The sequence below is a fragment of the Xiphophorus hellerii genome, chromosome 9, assembly GCF_003331165.1.
Source record: "Xiphophorus hellerii strain 12219 chromosome 9, Xiphophorus_hellerii-4.1, whole genome shotgun sequence".
NCBI lineage: Eukaryota > Metazoa > Chordata > Actinopteri > Cyprinodontiformes > Poeciliidae > Xiphophorus > Xiphophorus hellerii.
This window is the reverse complement of record NC_045680.1, coordinates 27100809-27117965: the sequence shown is the minus strand read 5'-3', so window position 1 is coordinate 27117965 and position 17157 is coordinate 27100809. Positions and strand designations below refer to the sequence as shown.

The 17157-nt window shown below is 41.8% G+C and overlaps 1 protein-coding gene across 4 annotated transcripts in view; it reads right to left on the bottom strand.

Moving 5' to 3' along the window:
- The window catches only part of LOC116726384 (pre-B-cell leukemia transcription factor 1-like), an 80043-nt gene that overhangs the window by 43712 nt on the left and 19174 nt on the right, over nt 1-17157 (bottom strand). The gene's annotated exons all lie outside the window — the stretch shown is intronic.

The following is a 17157-nucleotide window of genomic DNA, read 5'->3' as shown; positions in this document are numbered from 1 at the left end:
AGTAGAGTTGACCTGTGAGCAGAGCTGCACAATATAGTGAATCACTGTGTTTATTATTGCAAAGAGCTCCTTCGATGCACTATTTGGCAGGGATTCATAAATTGCCACTAACTTCAGTATTGGCTAATAATCAGTTCTTAACATATGGCGTCAGTCTGCTAAATAACACTGTGCTGATATTAACAACCGATATTTATTTCCATCTGTTTCTGGAGGGGCAGAGCAGAAGGTCAGTCATGTGGTTTTTACTTGGTCATGTGATAGAGATAGTGATGCAGCAAAGAATTGTGGGGAGTTTAACTGAAGTAGAGAAGCAGTGGTGAAGTCAGTGTGGTTGTTTTGTTTTTTTTAAAGGTGTTGAAAGGATAACGACCTGACAGAAATATTAATAACTGTTATTGATATTGGCACAAATTTGCATGTGGGTGCACCTCTAATATTTGGTAGGATGTTATAGTCCAAGTGCAACACTTTCACACTCTGTATGCCAAGAATATATTTGGATGTAATTCAGCAATGAAGAGTGATCAAGAATTTCAGTCTGCACATGTAGAGATGTGAGCCAACAGACAGCCAAAGGCTGGAATCCAAATCAAAGAGACAAACGTCTTTGCATACAATTATGAAAACCGTGTGTCATTTTTAGAACTGGGACTTTAATGCATTAATGTCGATTAATTAATTACAGAGATTTTAGTTTTACATACAGAACTCCTGAGCTGGAACCTTAGTATTCAAGCGATTCTGGTACCATTCTTATGCAAGGCACAGTAAATCCATACCTGTAGAATCGGGATAAAGTTTTTAAATTAAATTAATCTTTTAAACCCTAACCAAAGAAAACTAAACATCATAAAAGAATTCATGCAGTGTTAGATAGAAAATGAGCACTAGTTCAGACTCCTCTTGAGGAGAGTTATAGTAGCAGATCTACAGTACTAGCTAGAAGACTGGCTTTTCTATCCTTAATGTGTCGTGGTAGTAGTGATAAACGTCTGAAGTACTGACACCCACAAAGCTGTACCTGTCACCTCTGCTATGACTACAAAGAGAAAGAGTGGTGTGCATCCAGTTGCAGAACCAAGATCGTCTCTATGTGAGTCATTTGCAATGGAAAAACCTGAGAATAGTGCATTTATCTCCAACCTCTCCAGCACCATCAGGAAGGTATGTGAACACAGTGATTTGGAATATCTCTCCTGGTACGGCTGATGCAATCAACCACAAGGTGTGAGATGGGTGGATGTACTGCATACAGCTCAGACATATGCCTTACTTATGGATATGAATGAGATCATAGACGTCTGTGGGTTTCTTGAGAGCAAAAGACACAAAACTCAAAATAAATCAAAATGAAAATAGGTCAAGCATGAACTACTAGAGATGCATCGATTCGATATTAGCATTTGTATTGGTATCAATATTGAAAATGCAGCTACTGCAACCAATTCATGAGGGTCGATCTATGCAGTCTAATTCTACGCTTGGTGCTCTTACTGTGGTTTATTATATGTTTTAAATTATATTTAGAATTCCTAATTGCACTTTCTGAACCATTTGAAAGAAGGTTTGTTCTTTCAAACAACAAACCTTCAAATATGTTGTTTTTTCTTTTACATATTTGATCAATTGTTTTATATATTGTTTTAGTCAGTTTCATTTTATTTATTATTTATGTTATTATTGGCTGTTAAACCCCTAACTACACTGACTTAATAAATTAAAGTTGTGTTGTTTTTACATGTTTAATCAAGCTTGTGAAGACAGATGTATTTACTTGTGCTTTAGTGGTGCAGATTATCCAATACATTTGTAATTCAGTACAAATGTGTGTTTAAAAAATAAAAAAGAAAGAAAAATTCTAAGTCCATTCAGCTGTTTTTCTGTATCGGCTCGGTGCCAATACAGAACCAGATACTGGACCTCAGATATCAGTATTGGTATCGGCAGTGAAAAAAGTGAATCGGTGCATCCCCACGCAGGGAACCATGTTACATACTGTAGTAAAACTGCAACACATTTTGACATGCTGTATTCTCCCCAGCGCTGCTGGTGTAACGGCATCAGAAAGCATCCATACGCCAAGGTGTGAGCTGTAATGAGCAGCAACTCCAGCGTTAATGAGGACCGAGGTAAATCTGGGGGAGATTTTAGACCCTCGACTACTCTGTCTCCTCCTATAAGCAGCCGCCTGCTCCTGCTGTCAGCAGAGCTGTGATCTGAATACCTCTTCCTTCATAAAAGATTCAGGCCTTATTGACTCGCTGCTTTGGTTTCCCCGCAGAGCCCATCCTCTCAGCTCCCCTTTAAATTCTGCTCTCGTGGCTGGGGTTGCACACCTGCCTGGAGGGGGGTAGTCTCAGGCATAGCGTGGGGTTTTTATAGCTCTATCTGATGCACATCTACTAAATATCAAACACAGTGGAGGAAATATACATTTGAGCTGAGTGGGTCGTTAGAAGATGAAGCTGAAAATTGTCTCCATTCGATCAGCTTTGAGCCGGAGTTTTGCTCCCCTGGTCTAATCACTCCGCTGGAGGGTCACTAGAGGATTATTGGCATTATAAAATGCCACATCACATCTGTTATGCTAAATATTGATATATCATGTTCCTTTTATTTCCCGCATCTGCTACCTGCTCTTTACAGCACATCATTACTGAGTGAGAGCGACATTAAAACCCTCACAGGCCGGGCTCTGCCTTCTCAGTGGACAATATTTCAAACCCGAGCTGCAAAAGGGCACAAGGTCTAATAAATTCCTCATTTTATATACTGCCCCCAGATCTCTAAGTCCTGTCCAATAAAGTTTTAAATGTCATAAAATTCCTATAATATAGGTTGTATAAAGTCGAGCCAGGAAAAAAAAAAAAAAAACCCATACAGCTCTCGTATCTTTTTATCCGGTAAAGTTTAATCTCTTTAACTCAACTATAAAATGGTTTTTAAACAGCCAACAAGGGGGTGACTGGCTGGTTTTATTGTTGTTGTGATTTGTCCCAATAGGCTCGTTGCTCCTTACTGACAGATAATGAGAGAACAGTGGATACCCTTTTAGGAAGACAACAGGCTCTACTAAGTGATACATGTTTAATTTCAGAGGTTTTCTTGTAAAAGTTTCAAATAATGTGTGGAAAACTAGCAATGCTTTAAAGGTGGAGGTATTATGAATTTTCCGGGCATGTAGTGCCATTTTACAGCACAATGGAGTTATCGTATTAACCTACAGTTGTGATGAAAAAAATTGCATTTGTCAAAAAAATAACTTCAAAGATATTTGGCTTTGCATCTTCTGACGCCTTGAAATTGATGTGGCATTTTTTTACGTCACGTTAGGTAGGCCCCAATAATTTTCCAAATCAGGTTTTATTTTTTCTCCAAAGTCCACTTTTTCTGTTTTTATTTTTCTGACTTTTTCCCAATTAACCAAATGTGCTAATACAAAAACTATCAAATAAATTATGGTGTTAAAAAAAACAACATTTCAATCGCTGAAGGTGTAGTTCAACAGAATATTGGTCTTATAATATGTTACCACGTGTTTACAACTCTTTTTTTTAAATGAACAGCTGGATATATACAGAGATCACACACACCTCAACTCTATTTAGTAATCTGGTGACCTCTGAGGGCAATATTATGGTGATGGATTTTAGACTAATTAGACTAAATAGGTTTCACTGTACTTTCAGACTTCATATTTTTTTAAAAAGGAACAAGAAAAAAAATCATGACTATGTACCATTCTGTGTTGGTCTTTTCACATTAAAGTTTGTGGTTGTTACATCACCACAAACTCTCCGTTTGGCAACAGCTGTTGCTAGGGTTAAGCTGTGAAACAGTTTTCCAGAAGATCTTAAACTAAGCAATAATATAACAGTTTAAAACAGAATTAGAACACAGAGTGAGATAATTGGACTTGAAAATTTGAAATCTGATGGAAAACTTCATGATGGCAAATTAGTTACTTTTTACTCTGTGATTTTTGATGATTTTTTTCTTGCTTGGGTTTAATAGTTGATTCTGTTTTCTGTTAATGTTTCCAATACTAAAGCTACGAAGAGTAGAACTGGTTTATTTATAACGGACACATAAGAGTAGCCACATATAAGCTGATTATCGTCAGCCTGCACCTTTTTGTTTTATACTGCACTTATTGTTATCTGACAATGCTTTGAATTTCTTTGATTTGAAGCTGCAATGTTGATTGACTAACTATTATTATTATTGTGTGTGTGTGTATGTGTGTGTGATTTAGACAGAATAGGCTATAAAAAATAAACGAACAAATAAAATATCGCATTAAAAGGCGTGTAAACTTCCGGCCAGGACTCTGAGCCGCGGCAAGCTGGTTGAACAGGCAAAAGCAGAGCAGCATCTCTGAGGCAGAGCCTTTCACACTCGGATAGAGGCAGAGGACAGGCCTTTAATGACACACACACCCTGCCCTCCACCCCCTCTACCCCAGTCACCTAGAATGAACACGCTGCGCTGGAAATAGACCGGAAACTCTGCCTGTGTGCCGGCCAGAAACCTGGTGATACATGCGCTGCCGGCCTGCCAAACAAAACCCACCAACACACACCGGGGCTCTACGACGTCTCAATCGCACAGAGCAGGTTACACATTGAAGGTTTCTCACATTATTGTTGTCTTGATTAGGGCAAGCAGGACTTTAAAGTGTTGTTTAGATGCGTAGGGAAACAGCAGACCAATCAACAGAAGGTTAAAATGTTCATATTCTTTATGAAAGCGTGTGTATTGGGTTGAGTCCTGTGGTTCACTGGAAAACAGAGGCTTCCAGAGTGTAAACAAGGAGCTGGTGTGTGTAAGTGGAGCAGCAGGCCTGTTCAGTCTCAGGGCTGCTGTCAGCGCCAGGTTGCTACAGTTTCTGACTGCTTTCTGCCGAACTTGTCACACAAGATTCACCGATAAATCGGCCAAGACTTACTTAATTTTAGGCGGAAAAATAAATAAATAAATTGATAACGGCAGAATCAGCTGGTCAGGATTTTTAAAGATCTGTCACTGGTCAGAAAACTTCTACCATAAACTGGATGATAAGTCTTCAGTCTGGTGCTTGGGGTCTCAACCAGGCATTTTTATGAAAGATAATTTAGTTTACAGAGACATAAATCATTTCATTTGTTGTTTCTGTCTGGTTTATTTCTTTTGGATATTTAACATGTCTTCCAGTTCCAGTGTTAAAGGTTCATTAGAATTTAAAGTTTAATAATCTTTGAGAGCAACAATATTATCGTTTATCGCAATAACTTCTGGTACAATTTATCATTCAGCAGCAGTTGCTGCTGAACTGCTGTGTGAAGCTGTGAAAACAGTACAGACGCCAATCTTTAAAAAGATTCTGACTTTTGTGGATTCAGATGTATTTTGTCTGAAATGTTGCTAAATTTAGTGACAAAGTTGCTAAGTCCAGGGACTATCGTTTGGTGCAGAGGTGACCTGGACGGGTCTGTGTGTCTCCTAGCAGAGCAGAAGGAGACACTAACTGATTTTCTGACCTTTGTGGATAAAATCGGTTTCACATGTGAGTATCGGCCGAGCATCCATCTCCCACAATGAAGAAAATGTGGGCCAATTTGTTAGTTCACCCCCAGAAAACAGCCCATGTTCTCCTCATTTTAATGCAAATAAGTACTTTCAAAGACTCCATTAGTTTAAGATTAGCTATATTGATTGAACTAATATGCCAGCATGCTTTTGGACAGACTGGAAGTGAACTACATACTTCTCTGCAGCATTCGATGATCATTCGTATTTGCACATAGTCAACCTTTGATTAAAAGATCAAACTTTTCTAAATTTCTCATTTAGAGTTTATGCTCCTGTAGCAAAAGCCCGGTCATTTAATTCACACATCTACACCAGAGGTGGGGTAATTCTGGAGAGCGCTGCTGTCCCTGTGTCCTGTGGTTGCTTAAGAAGCTTCACTGTGTTCGAGTAAAGATCCGATATGATCTGCAGACTGCACTGTGTTATAAATGGATGGAATTCAACAAAGCAGAAATGGATTCCAGCCTAAATCTGACTGTACTGGATATGGATTTTGTTCAAATGAAACCGGATTAAACCAGATTATCTTTAACTAGATAAATCCAAATTATAAGATGAGTTTTTCCTGGAATAATTTATTTAATTCCTGCTGAATGGTAATTTGAGCACCTTGTTCAAAACAACAAAACCAAACAACAACAAAAAAAAAACAATCTTTCGGTATTAAACATATTTCGGTGCACATTATTTTTTAGAAATGCAAATGAGTCTCCACCGACTCAGACATTTCTATACGTTTAACATGACATACACTTCACTTATGTCCTATTAATACTGAGAGCTTTCTTATTGATCGTTCGTCTTTGCTTGTTTGTAGCTTGGATTCAGGCCAGTTCATACATTATAGCTCTGCATGCTGGTTCCCAGCATTTTATCCCACCTCCCAAAATGTCCCCCCAGCCCTCCCACCTCCTCCTCCAGCACTGAACACCAGGCTTCTTCCAGTGTGTTATGACAAAGAGGGGTTAGCCTCAACTCTTCTAATGAGCTTCTGTGTTCCAGTATGTTGCATAAAGCCATTACCCTCCCAGCACATTACCTCATCCATTTCTTATATGTGGATGGCTTCCGTCTCCCAAGAGCACAGCATTTCTGTGGTATACACACCCCCACCCCCACACATACACTTTGGTCATCTCGCAGTCTAAAGTGTTTCTCTTTCACACAGATGCTGATTTGACCCCGAGATATCAGGAAATCACAGAGAAAGAGGGAGAGAGAGAGAGAGAGAGAGAGAGAGGGGCAAAAACAGGAAGGAAAAAACCCCACAAACTCCACTAGCAGGAGATCAATTGCTGAGACACAAGACGAAGGAAGAAAAACAGAGAGAGCGATTGAGTGGCGCTATCTCAGTATGTGGCAACTATTGCAGTGTGGGATGAAAGACGCAGGTGGTGGCGAGCTCCGGCTCGTTTGTGGAGGCAATCCAGGATGATGGCGTCTGCAGATTCCCCTCGCAATTTCTCTGTTGGTTCAGTGAAGTCAATTGTCAGGAAAACAAAACAAATAAATAATGAAATAAATATCCTCTCCTTAGCAAATACAGTCGGTTTACTGTGTCGGGGTTCCGGCAGTTTTCACCAACCCAAAGTTAAGACTTCTTAAGACCAGCAATTTAAGAGCAGCATTATGACAAAAAAGTACAGATTTTTTTAGATTAACTATAGATATTCTTACTCCTGTTGAATTAATTACAGTTTCTTTCTTTATATCATCGTAGCTGCACCTGTGGTTCTGTCCTCGTTTGGTTCCTTTGCTTTTTCTCAGCTGTACTTCCCTCTATTGCAACAAATAAGATTCTTCACTGGGTAAGAGTGGTGCTTGACCAACATGTTTAAAATCCACTAAACCTCCGACTTCAGAGTTTGTGTCGCAGGAAATGCTGCAGCTAGATCAGTGCTAGCAGCAGCCGTGGTCGACCGTTTTCAGGGCAGCTTTAGGCACGCCAGAGGAGCAACACTCTTGACATTTCTGCGGTTTGTTTATGGCTCTTGGGAGCAGCTTTGTGATTTGCACAAAAACCCCCCTTAACCTCCACAGTGACAAGCTTTTTCACACTGACTGAATGTAGCATCATATGGGTTGGCAGCAGAAGTGAGCCAGCGGCAAAGACTGAACCCATGAGAAATGCAAAAAGCTAGCTTCCTGCACAGGCTACCTTACTCTATCTTATTTATTAGCAGAACGTTACCAGTCAAACTGGACTCAAACTTTTGCACGACAAAAAGTCCAACTTATTTAAAACCAACTTACATTATATTTAAGGAATTTGAGCTATTTTAAGGCCTTAATTTTAGATAAATACATTTTTGACTTTTTAAGACTTTGAAGGTGCAGAAGGCAACTTTCATAAAGAATGTTTTTCATGTATAAAACTGTCGCCCTGTTGTGACAGTTTGTTATGAGACAGATAATCTGTGAAAAGATGGATCTCCTCCATGAGCTACTGTTGATATCTGAAGAAATGCTCTGACCAAAAAGAACCAATCAGAGTCAGGAGGAGGGGCTTATTGCTGTCACTCATCTTCATTTACTCACTGCTAAATGTGCTAATGGCGGCAAAACAACTCACTGTCACAGAAAAACCATTTCTCTTCCAGCATTCACAATAGGCTCTGCTGATGGAGAAAACCTGGCAGTTTTTGTTATTGCTTATCACGCGACAATTTATCATTTACCAAAATTTGTTATGGTGACACGACTACACATGACTTGCTTTCAAGCACCACAGTCATCATAAGGTATTCAGCATCAACCATTGACTGTTGATTCCCCAACCACTGACACTGATGCTCCTGAAGGACCACGTTATCTGAGAGCAACAGATGTCGGACATGCAAGCTTTCTCACAGATGCATTTTTCAGATTCTCTCACACCTCAGCTTGAAATCAGCTCAATGTCACAACTCTTCCCTCTTCTTCTTCTTTTTCTCTGCTGACAGAGACTGTGACTCTGAATAAAGTAGTCGGTACAGCACAAGGCTTTACAGAGATATCAATATTTAATCAGAGTTAAAGGCAGTTGGAATTCACGGAGACAATAGATGGAGTTTATAAAAAGTGCCGTTGAAATCAGCCCGGCTGTACGGGGTGTTGGAGTACTTACACACACAAAAAAAGTAATGAGCCAATCGGGGCCTAGGAAGCATCTAAATCTTCCTATATTACATGTGAAGAAGAGCCTCCATGAGACCCTGCCTTGTGTTCGAGTCGATTCATCTCATCTCCAGCACAGTGGACGCCGAGGCGTCTGTTGTTGATGTTATTGTTCGTCAGGCTGAGTCAATAAGTAACGTTTCAATCCGGGGGCCATTTGGACTTCGTTAGAGTCGCGATTGCGGGCCCCGCACTGCATCAATCTCAGCCGAGCGCTGTGAACAAACGGGGTCCTGGCTTCTAATTGGATACAGACCCGTTTCCTTTCCCGCGGTGACAGCGAGAGCGGCTCTGCAAAAAAAAAAAAAAACCCTGCGGTGAATCATTCTGTTTGAAGCAGAAATGTCTGCGATACGAGATCCGCATGAATGTTTCAGAACCTCCTCCAAAGTCTCCATTAGGAACAGAGAACCTTCTAATAAACTGCGATTGAAAAACCGCCGCCATCTTGAAAGGGACTTGAAGTGAAGCCCGTCTTTCTTCTCCTCCTCCGAGTTTAAGCAGCGGAGCGTCAGAACCCGGCTTTAATAATTGAGGCAGAGACTGCAGGGTACTCTGCTCGGGCCTCCTTGATGTGAGGAGTCCTTAAAAGATGCATGGATGCCTCCCCAGAGGGAGATGGAGAGGCTCCGGAGCCGAGGCGCTCTCTACATTTAAAGATTATGTGTGCATCCGCCGGAGCAAGATGACCAGAAAAATGCTCAGAGGACCATTATTCCTCCTCGCCGGGCTGCCGGGCACGGGCACCGGCCTGATAAGATGCTATCAATATTCATGCCTCTAAATCAATTATATCCACATGTATTTCAAATGCAAATTGTTTGGCAGACGGAGGACTCTGGGAGGGATTCTGCAGACTGCAATAATCACACGCAGGGTATAGAAAGCAAGGTAAACAAGCACTTAGACGCAGCAGAGAGCAATAAGGATTCCAGTAAACATAAATGTGTCAGCTGCTTACAGCAAACACATTTAGAGGGGCTTCTACTTAACTCTGACTGCAGCTCAGGCTGAGCCCACTCACATGGATCACCCTCCCTCACCCTCCCCACACACACACACACACCCACCCACACACACACACATCATCAGGAGCCGGGGTCTAAATTATTGATCCGCTGGATTCATCAGCATAGCGGTCACGTCTGAGAGCGAGCGGAGGTGGGGATCTAACTGTGGATGTGTCCCCACGCTGCAGCCGCTGACATCATTAGGAGGAGCTCTCATTAAGGCGGAGGATGAGCGGAACAGAGAGCTGCCTGAGGGGGGCGCTGTGGGTGTTTAATGCTTTCCCCTGGGCTTCCAGATCGCTCTGATCGGATCAAGAGGTGAAACACACACAACCGTGTCCGTGGACGCAATAACAAATGTTCCAAATTGTTCCAGAAATTATTGCGATAAACAATAATATCGTCCTTTTGAGACCATCGTTAACCAAAAGCATAAAGATTAGGGATAAACTTTTTTTGCTTCTGATACCAATACCGATATCTCAGGTTTAGTATCAGCTCATAGTGGTCCAATACAGAAAAACTGCCAAATTGACTTCTTTTTTAAACACTGACCTCAACGTACTGAATTACACATTTATCTAGCCACTCTGCCTCAGTACAGCACATTTAAATACACCAACAGCTTCACAATATTTGACAAACGTGTAAAAACAACACAACTTTCATTTGTCCAGTCAGCACAATTAGGAGTAGAAAAGATCGCATGATTATGATGTTTGTTGTATTGTTTTGTTTATTTGCTACTGTTTTACAACAAATGCGACATATTGACTCAACACTCCATTTATTTTCTACAGAACTTGTGCTGTAATCTTTTACAGTCGTCCAGGCAAAGGACCGGTGAAATTTGTACATGTGCAATTTCAAGCTTTTGCACACGCAGGCTAGCCATATGCAGACTAGCCATATGCAGACTAGCCTCAGGCACGCTAGCCATATGCAGACTAGCCATATGCAGACTAGCCTCAGGCAGGCTAGCCATATGCAGACTAGCCATATGCAGGCTAGCAACACATGGACTAGCAACGCAATACAAAAAAGTTAAAAAATTTTCAACTTTTGTCACTGTTATTGCTATTGGGTCCTGTGTGCTGTGTTCACCTCCAATAGAGCCCGTTACTAAGGAAACGAGAAGGAGTGGTGTCGGTCGATGAACCAGAGTGAAGCATTTTGTCATCCAATGTCTTTGGTAGAAAGAGACAGAAATCGTGATGAAACTAAAAAAGCATGAAACTGGAACTTATCGAGCTCAGGTTTATCTGTCAGGCGATTAACTAACTTTTTCTCTTTTTTTATCGTGACAGACATCGAGGTGGAAAACACCTCAGATTAACAACAACTTGTTAGGATTTAGGTCAGCGGTGTCAGTGTGTAACCTAGGTTTAATAAATTAGGGAAAAACGAGCGATCAAACACGCGAGCACGAAGGAGCAATCTCTGCTCTGCTTGTTTTATTTCTGCTGCCAAGGGAACCCACCGGGCTCCGGTGCCCCCAGGTGGTTCCCCCGCCTCGCTCTCAGTGAATCACACAAAAATCTACATGTGAGTGTGTGCTGCACATAAAATGCAAAATGACTCTCAAGAGAAAGGTTGAAAGTACAGAAGAAAAAACCTGAATAAACTGACAATGGCAGCATAATGAATATTTGATTTGTTCCTATTTATGGAAGACATTTTAGAAAAGAGCTGCCAGAAATAACAATACTATATATGAGCCAGCACTTCACAGGAAAAACAACAAGAAAAAAAAGACACTGGATGTTACTGAGTCCAAGCTAGGTGGCTAAATGTGAGCAGGATGGAGATTTCCTCATTCATTTTTCAGGATCCGAGTGCATTAGGAGGGGAACGGAGTCTTGTCGCGTCTCCCTGAAGGAGGAGACGCTGAGCAGAGCGCACACAGGAAGCTGGAAGATGTGCATGCTACGCTTCCATTTGTGCCAAAATGGCTTTCACAGCCACCAGTGAAGTCCATGAATCTTTTCTGTCACGTCGCGTTCTCGGTGTCGGCTCGCCTCACGCTGCGACTCCGGAGCTTTCCTAAGTGGCTCGGCGCCGCGCCACTAGGCCACGCCCCTCGTTAGCGGGGAGGGTTCATTATGCAAATCGTCCTGCTGGAGCCATATCAACGAGGCGCACGCTCCGTTATCATTCCCCGCCGCCGGGGCTCTTCTTCTCCCCGATCGCTCATACGGAATCATGGCCTAATAGCATCCCATTAACATAATTGCCAGCACAACTAGTGTTCCGTGTCTCCGAGCCACTCTGCTGCTCTGCCAGCTGAAAACGGAGGAGAGGATTGGTGAGGGGAGGGGAGGAGGGTGATGGGGGGAGGAAAGAAATTTAATTAAGCCAACACGTCGGCCACTCCCTCCAGAAGCGAATGTCTGCTTTTAGTGTGTGTGTGTGTGTGTGTTCTTCAAAAACTGGAGAAACAAACTCCAGGATGCAGAGAAACAGCTGAGCTGTTCGGTCCGTCCCGACGAGCCGCCTGCCGTTCTCAATAGCATCCTCATTATTTTTTTAATTGATCTTTAATTGAAATATATCGCAGCACGGATACCACAAATCTCCCCTAAAGTGGAGATGAGGCCTTTTCAGGCCTATTAACGCATCTTTAATTAAGGCGGCGCCTTCCTCCAGACTAACAAGCCGTGGACTTCCAGTGCGGATCCCACAGGATTCATCCGAAGGATTCCTTTGTGATCTGGGGGGATGATAGGTGTGCAGTTTCTCACTCCTCTAAGCGTTCTGCAGCAGCAGCTGTAGTTACAAACAGGGAACGATAATTGTGCACTGCACTCCTCCATGCTGCTTTTAACCACCCTCCTGCCCTCCCCCCTACAGATGCCACCCGTGCTGCTCTGATGAATTGATTGACAATCTTCCATCCAGCAGTGCCATTACTGAAGCAGAGGGAGCCACACAGGAGGGCCGGCGTCTCTGACCGTGTTCTGGCCACTTCCATTGGGAAAGAACAGTGGCAGCCCCACTTATAGCTAAAGCACACGGCACATGTTTGGACTTGTCATCAAACCCAGGCTGTTATGCACTACCTGAGAAACAATGTCCATTTGAGATTAGCTCGTATTGTTCAACTGGGGCTGAGACTTTAATGCATTAATTGTGATCAGTTAATTATGTAGGTTTTAACACATTAAAGTTTTAATGCAATTAATTTTTTTATGTTACATTCAGAGGTTCCGCCCGGAACCTTTGTATTCACAAGTTTCTGGTACGGCCATAAATCTGCAAGCGACATCAGCAAACAGCAGAAGCTGCCTCTCTTGGCTCACTAGAGGTTAATTTTAGCTTCAGAAATTTATCTGATCGGACGCTGGAAAAGACTATTGTTGTGTTCAAGATGTGCTAAAAGGAGTTAGCCTATCAGCAAAGCTATCCAAGGCTAAACTAGCACCTCAATGCTAATCTTGTGGCAGCAGCAGCATGCTAATGTCTGAGTCCACAGTCCTCATTTCTGAAGGAGTTCCATGAATGATCAGGAGTTCCTGAAACTCAGTAAGATGAAGGGATAGAATAGAGATTTGCACCAATCTTATTGTTGAATAACCTGAATAACAAATTAAAAACAATATAAATTTGCTGTTCAGGTCACATGTCAATAATTTAGCAGCAAACAGGGTTTTTGAATAGAATATGGTGCTCATTTTGTCAATACAAGGCAATTAACTCAGTCAAATGCATTTTTTGGAGTTCTACCACTAGATTTTACCCTTCTTCTGATTCTCATAAATCAGAAAACAACATGAATCAAAGCACATGGTGTTGGTGGATGCATCAATAGGCTGAAAATACACCAATTTCAGAAATGTTATGCATTTAATGAAGGATTTAACCTGCTGTTTGTTGATAAGAGCCAATCAAGGGACAAAATGACTGATTCCTGCTGCATCTCTGGCCGGCTGATTGGTGCATCTCTGATTTACAGTGTGTGAGGTGAAAAGGCTCATCAGAATGCTGGATCAGAGCAGGGTGAACGTAGGGAGAGCTTCTCCCTCCTCCGCAGCTCCACGGCTCCATAACACGTCGGGGCTCGTTACGCTGCTCACCATGACAGCTAAATAAAGCGCAATTAGCAGCCAACCAGGCATGCTCACTGCTGACTTCATCCCCCAAATTATCCTGGAGAGCCAAAAATGAGAGCAGCAACAACTTATGAGCGGAAAGCAATCCCATCAATTGCGACACACAAAAAAAAAACCGAGGTGAAAGGGGGCGTGTCCACTGGCTCGTTTCTTAATTGGATGATTAAAAGTTGGTTTGCCCCCAATGGTCAGGAAATCAGCACCGTGGTGGTTGGTGGGAAGCGCTTAAAACAAACAAGCGCTCACCCAGACCGCTTCCTGACTCTTTTCTCAGCCGGTTTTAATTTGACACCTTGAGCTGGGTGTAACTGGGAGGGGAGAGCGCGGAGCCGCAGAGGAATTCATTAGGCGCGGTGCTGCAGGGTCCTGGCTTGGAGCGTTAATGACATTGGAGGATAAGGAAACGAGACAGGCCAGACGCAAAATGAAATAAACATGAGGAGCGTCAGCGCTGACAGCGGCGGGGAGAGGGACACACTCGCTCGGGCCAGAGACCTTCAGCCCCATTCCACCCCCCACCACAGACAAAAAGATCAGAACAGAAACAATATCGCAATCGCCCTCGAATTCCCGCTGACAGACGCAACGTGATGGCGCGCCAGGGCGTTGATCTCCGTATCATTAAAAATATCCATCACTTGGAGCTCCTGCAGCATTCAGATCGGCGGCTGCAATTAAATTATTAATGTCACAGCAGACAGCAACCTCTTCACCCCCCACCCTCAAACCCCACTCCCCTCCCAGCCACCATACAAACTGCACACTTACTGCGGCTGCTGAAAGACATTAAAAATACAGCAATCTCTGTCTGCCTTCACACCGGATCAATTCAGATGACTGCAAAAACAACACAGAGGGAGAAAACCGAAGCGCTACAATAACACAGCCATGACACGTGCCTTCCAGGGCCTGAGCTGAATTAAAATCTACCTGCTATATGAATGAATATTCCACAAAAAGAAAAACGACTTCTACTAGATTCTCCCTCTTCTTTACCTGTCTGCTCTTAGAAAAACATCCAGAAAGTCAGTTTTGACAGATTGTGTTCTGTGTGCAGCCGTGTGTGTGAGCTCTGCTCGTACCGACCAGAGGAACGGTCCCAAACAGGAACGCCTGCTTTGTTGCTCCTGCTGGAAAGTAGCTGTTGCACCTTCTTACCTTGGAGAAAACTATTCAGCACTCCAGTGGCACAAATGGATCCAGCAGTTATCCGGTGTAACACATGTTCTAATCTGATCTGGTGGTTCTGGTTCTCTGCAAATACCTATTTATTTCCAAAGGATAGTAGTGGAATGCAGGAGTAAGAAGTCTTAATTACATTTTTAATCTGTTTTTAAAAAAGTGCATGTTTTTGGTTGATGCATTAAAAGACCAAAAGTGGATGTAGCTCTTAGCTTTGATCCATTTAAATAACAACTAAATATTTGCCAAGCATTAGACCGTCTGTCTGAAAGCCCTGGGAGTCTAAATAAAACCTTCTAATTGCTACAAATTGCCACAAAGATATTGATTCACATTTTCCAGACACTTTTAGTTCTTTACCATTACATAAAGTCCTTTCTACTTTCTGTGGATTTTAGCATCTCAGTCAATGAAATACACATCAGGGCGGTTAGAGTCTATCCAACTAGCCAAATATACTACAGATATGGCAGAGTGAGAATGAACGACACTTGAAATATGAAATCCAACCCAATGTTGTGTCCAATCAGTCCTCAACCAATGCAATTTTGTAGAAAATGACCACATGGTTCTCCTTTAGCAACATGTTTTTTTTTCCACAAGAGAAAGTAAATTAAAAACTGTGTTCTAAAGAACACTTAATAGCTATAGATTAATCCAGTCTAGCCATTATACCCTGACTCAATTTAATGCTACAGAAGTTTTTGTGCTTTCACAGAGATTGTGTCATGTTTCATAAATCTTGATTTGTGTTTGTAAGGTACAGTAAAAAATTGTATAGTTATTTCAATTCTAGACTTGATCAAATGCAGTCCAGACATACTGAGTTAGCCATTTAGTTTAACTCCTAAGCCGATGTATTTGTTAGTAGCAAACAGTTAACAACCTGCAGTACTCAAGGTGCCTGACAAATCAAATCTATGAATTACCTAAAAGGCTGCCAGATGAAACCTTTACGTGTTGGCAGCCTCTGCAGTGCTTATAGAAGTGAGAGTTTCTCGTAGGCTAGCAAAAAGTCGACTGTCGAAACAACACGGCAACTCGAGAACTACTTCCTCTTTTATTTCAGAATAAGAGTCCCAAACAGCAACGGAAAGGTGCTTTGTCAGATGATTTTACTTTCAACGTGAAAACTTATTCATCTTTTATTTCAAAAAAGGATTCTCAACAGCAAACTAGCTGCATTTCCATTGACCATACAATTGCATAAATTGGAATAGATTCGCTGAAATTCGGTTAACATTGGGTAAAATGTTTTCACTCTAGGGTGAGGTGCTTTTTTGGCATTTGACAACACTGCAATGGAATTGCTTTTTGCGTCACACTCATGATGTGATCAATTAATCTGATGTTGCTACAGGTGAAAAAAACAAAGATGACAGGAAGTGGTAGGAGGATGTTGGCGCGGCATGTGTTTCTAATAATTTATCACAAGAACAAACTTAATCATGAGTGATTTTAATTGTGTTTTTTTATGGAAACACTGCAATTGCATAATAATGTTTGTTTTTTTATATTAGTGGGATATCAACAAAGTTTTGCACGTGTTAGTGTTTCATCAGATAGTCTAACTTTAAACTCAATAATTACTTTCTCTTTTATTTCAAAATAAGATTCTCAAACAGCGACAGAACAGTGCTTGGTCAGATAATTTAACTTACAGAGGAAATATTGTGGCGCTGCGATGGTGGAAGTATCCCAGTGCAACAAGCTGTACTGGTACTAATATAGTAGTTTGAATAATAGGTGATTATTCATCTAATTCTTACTGCCTAAATCTTGCAGGTGCTCCTTTGACAACTCACACCTCTGCTTACCCCGTCATCCATATCTTTCAAAAAGGAAATCCTGTTAACTCCACAAACAGAGAATTTCTTCATAAGCTCCTTTGTAGAAGAAGCACATTGTTAGCTGAAGCAGAGCCTCTGTGCAAAGCAGGAACAATTCAAACAAAGGAACCAGTGATTCTCTCTGAGGATGGATGAGTGTGGTCTGTTTGGAAGGCGTTTTCATGAATCTCTTTCATTTGTGTTTCTCAAAGAACATAATAAATCTGTCAGTCATTGTGTCAGCCAGTCAGGACGCTGCCCCGCTCTGCAATGCATTGAGATCCAACCATGCGCTAC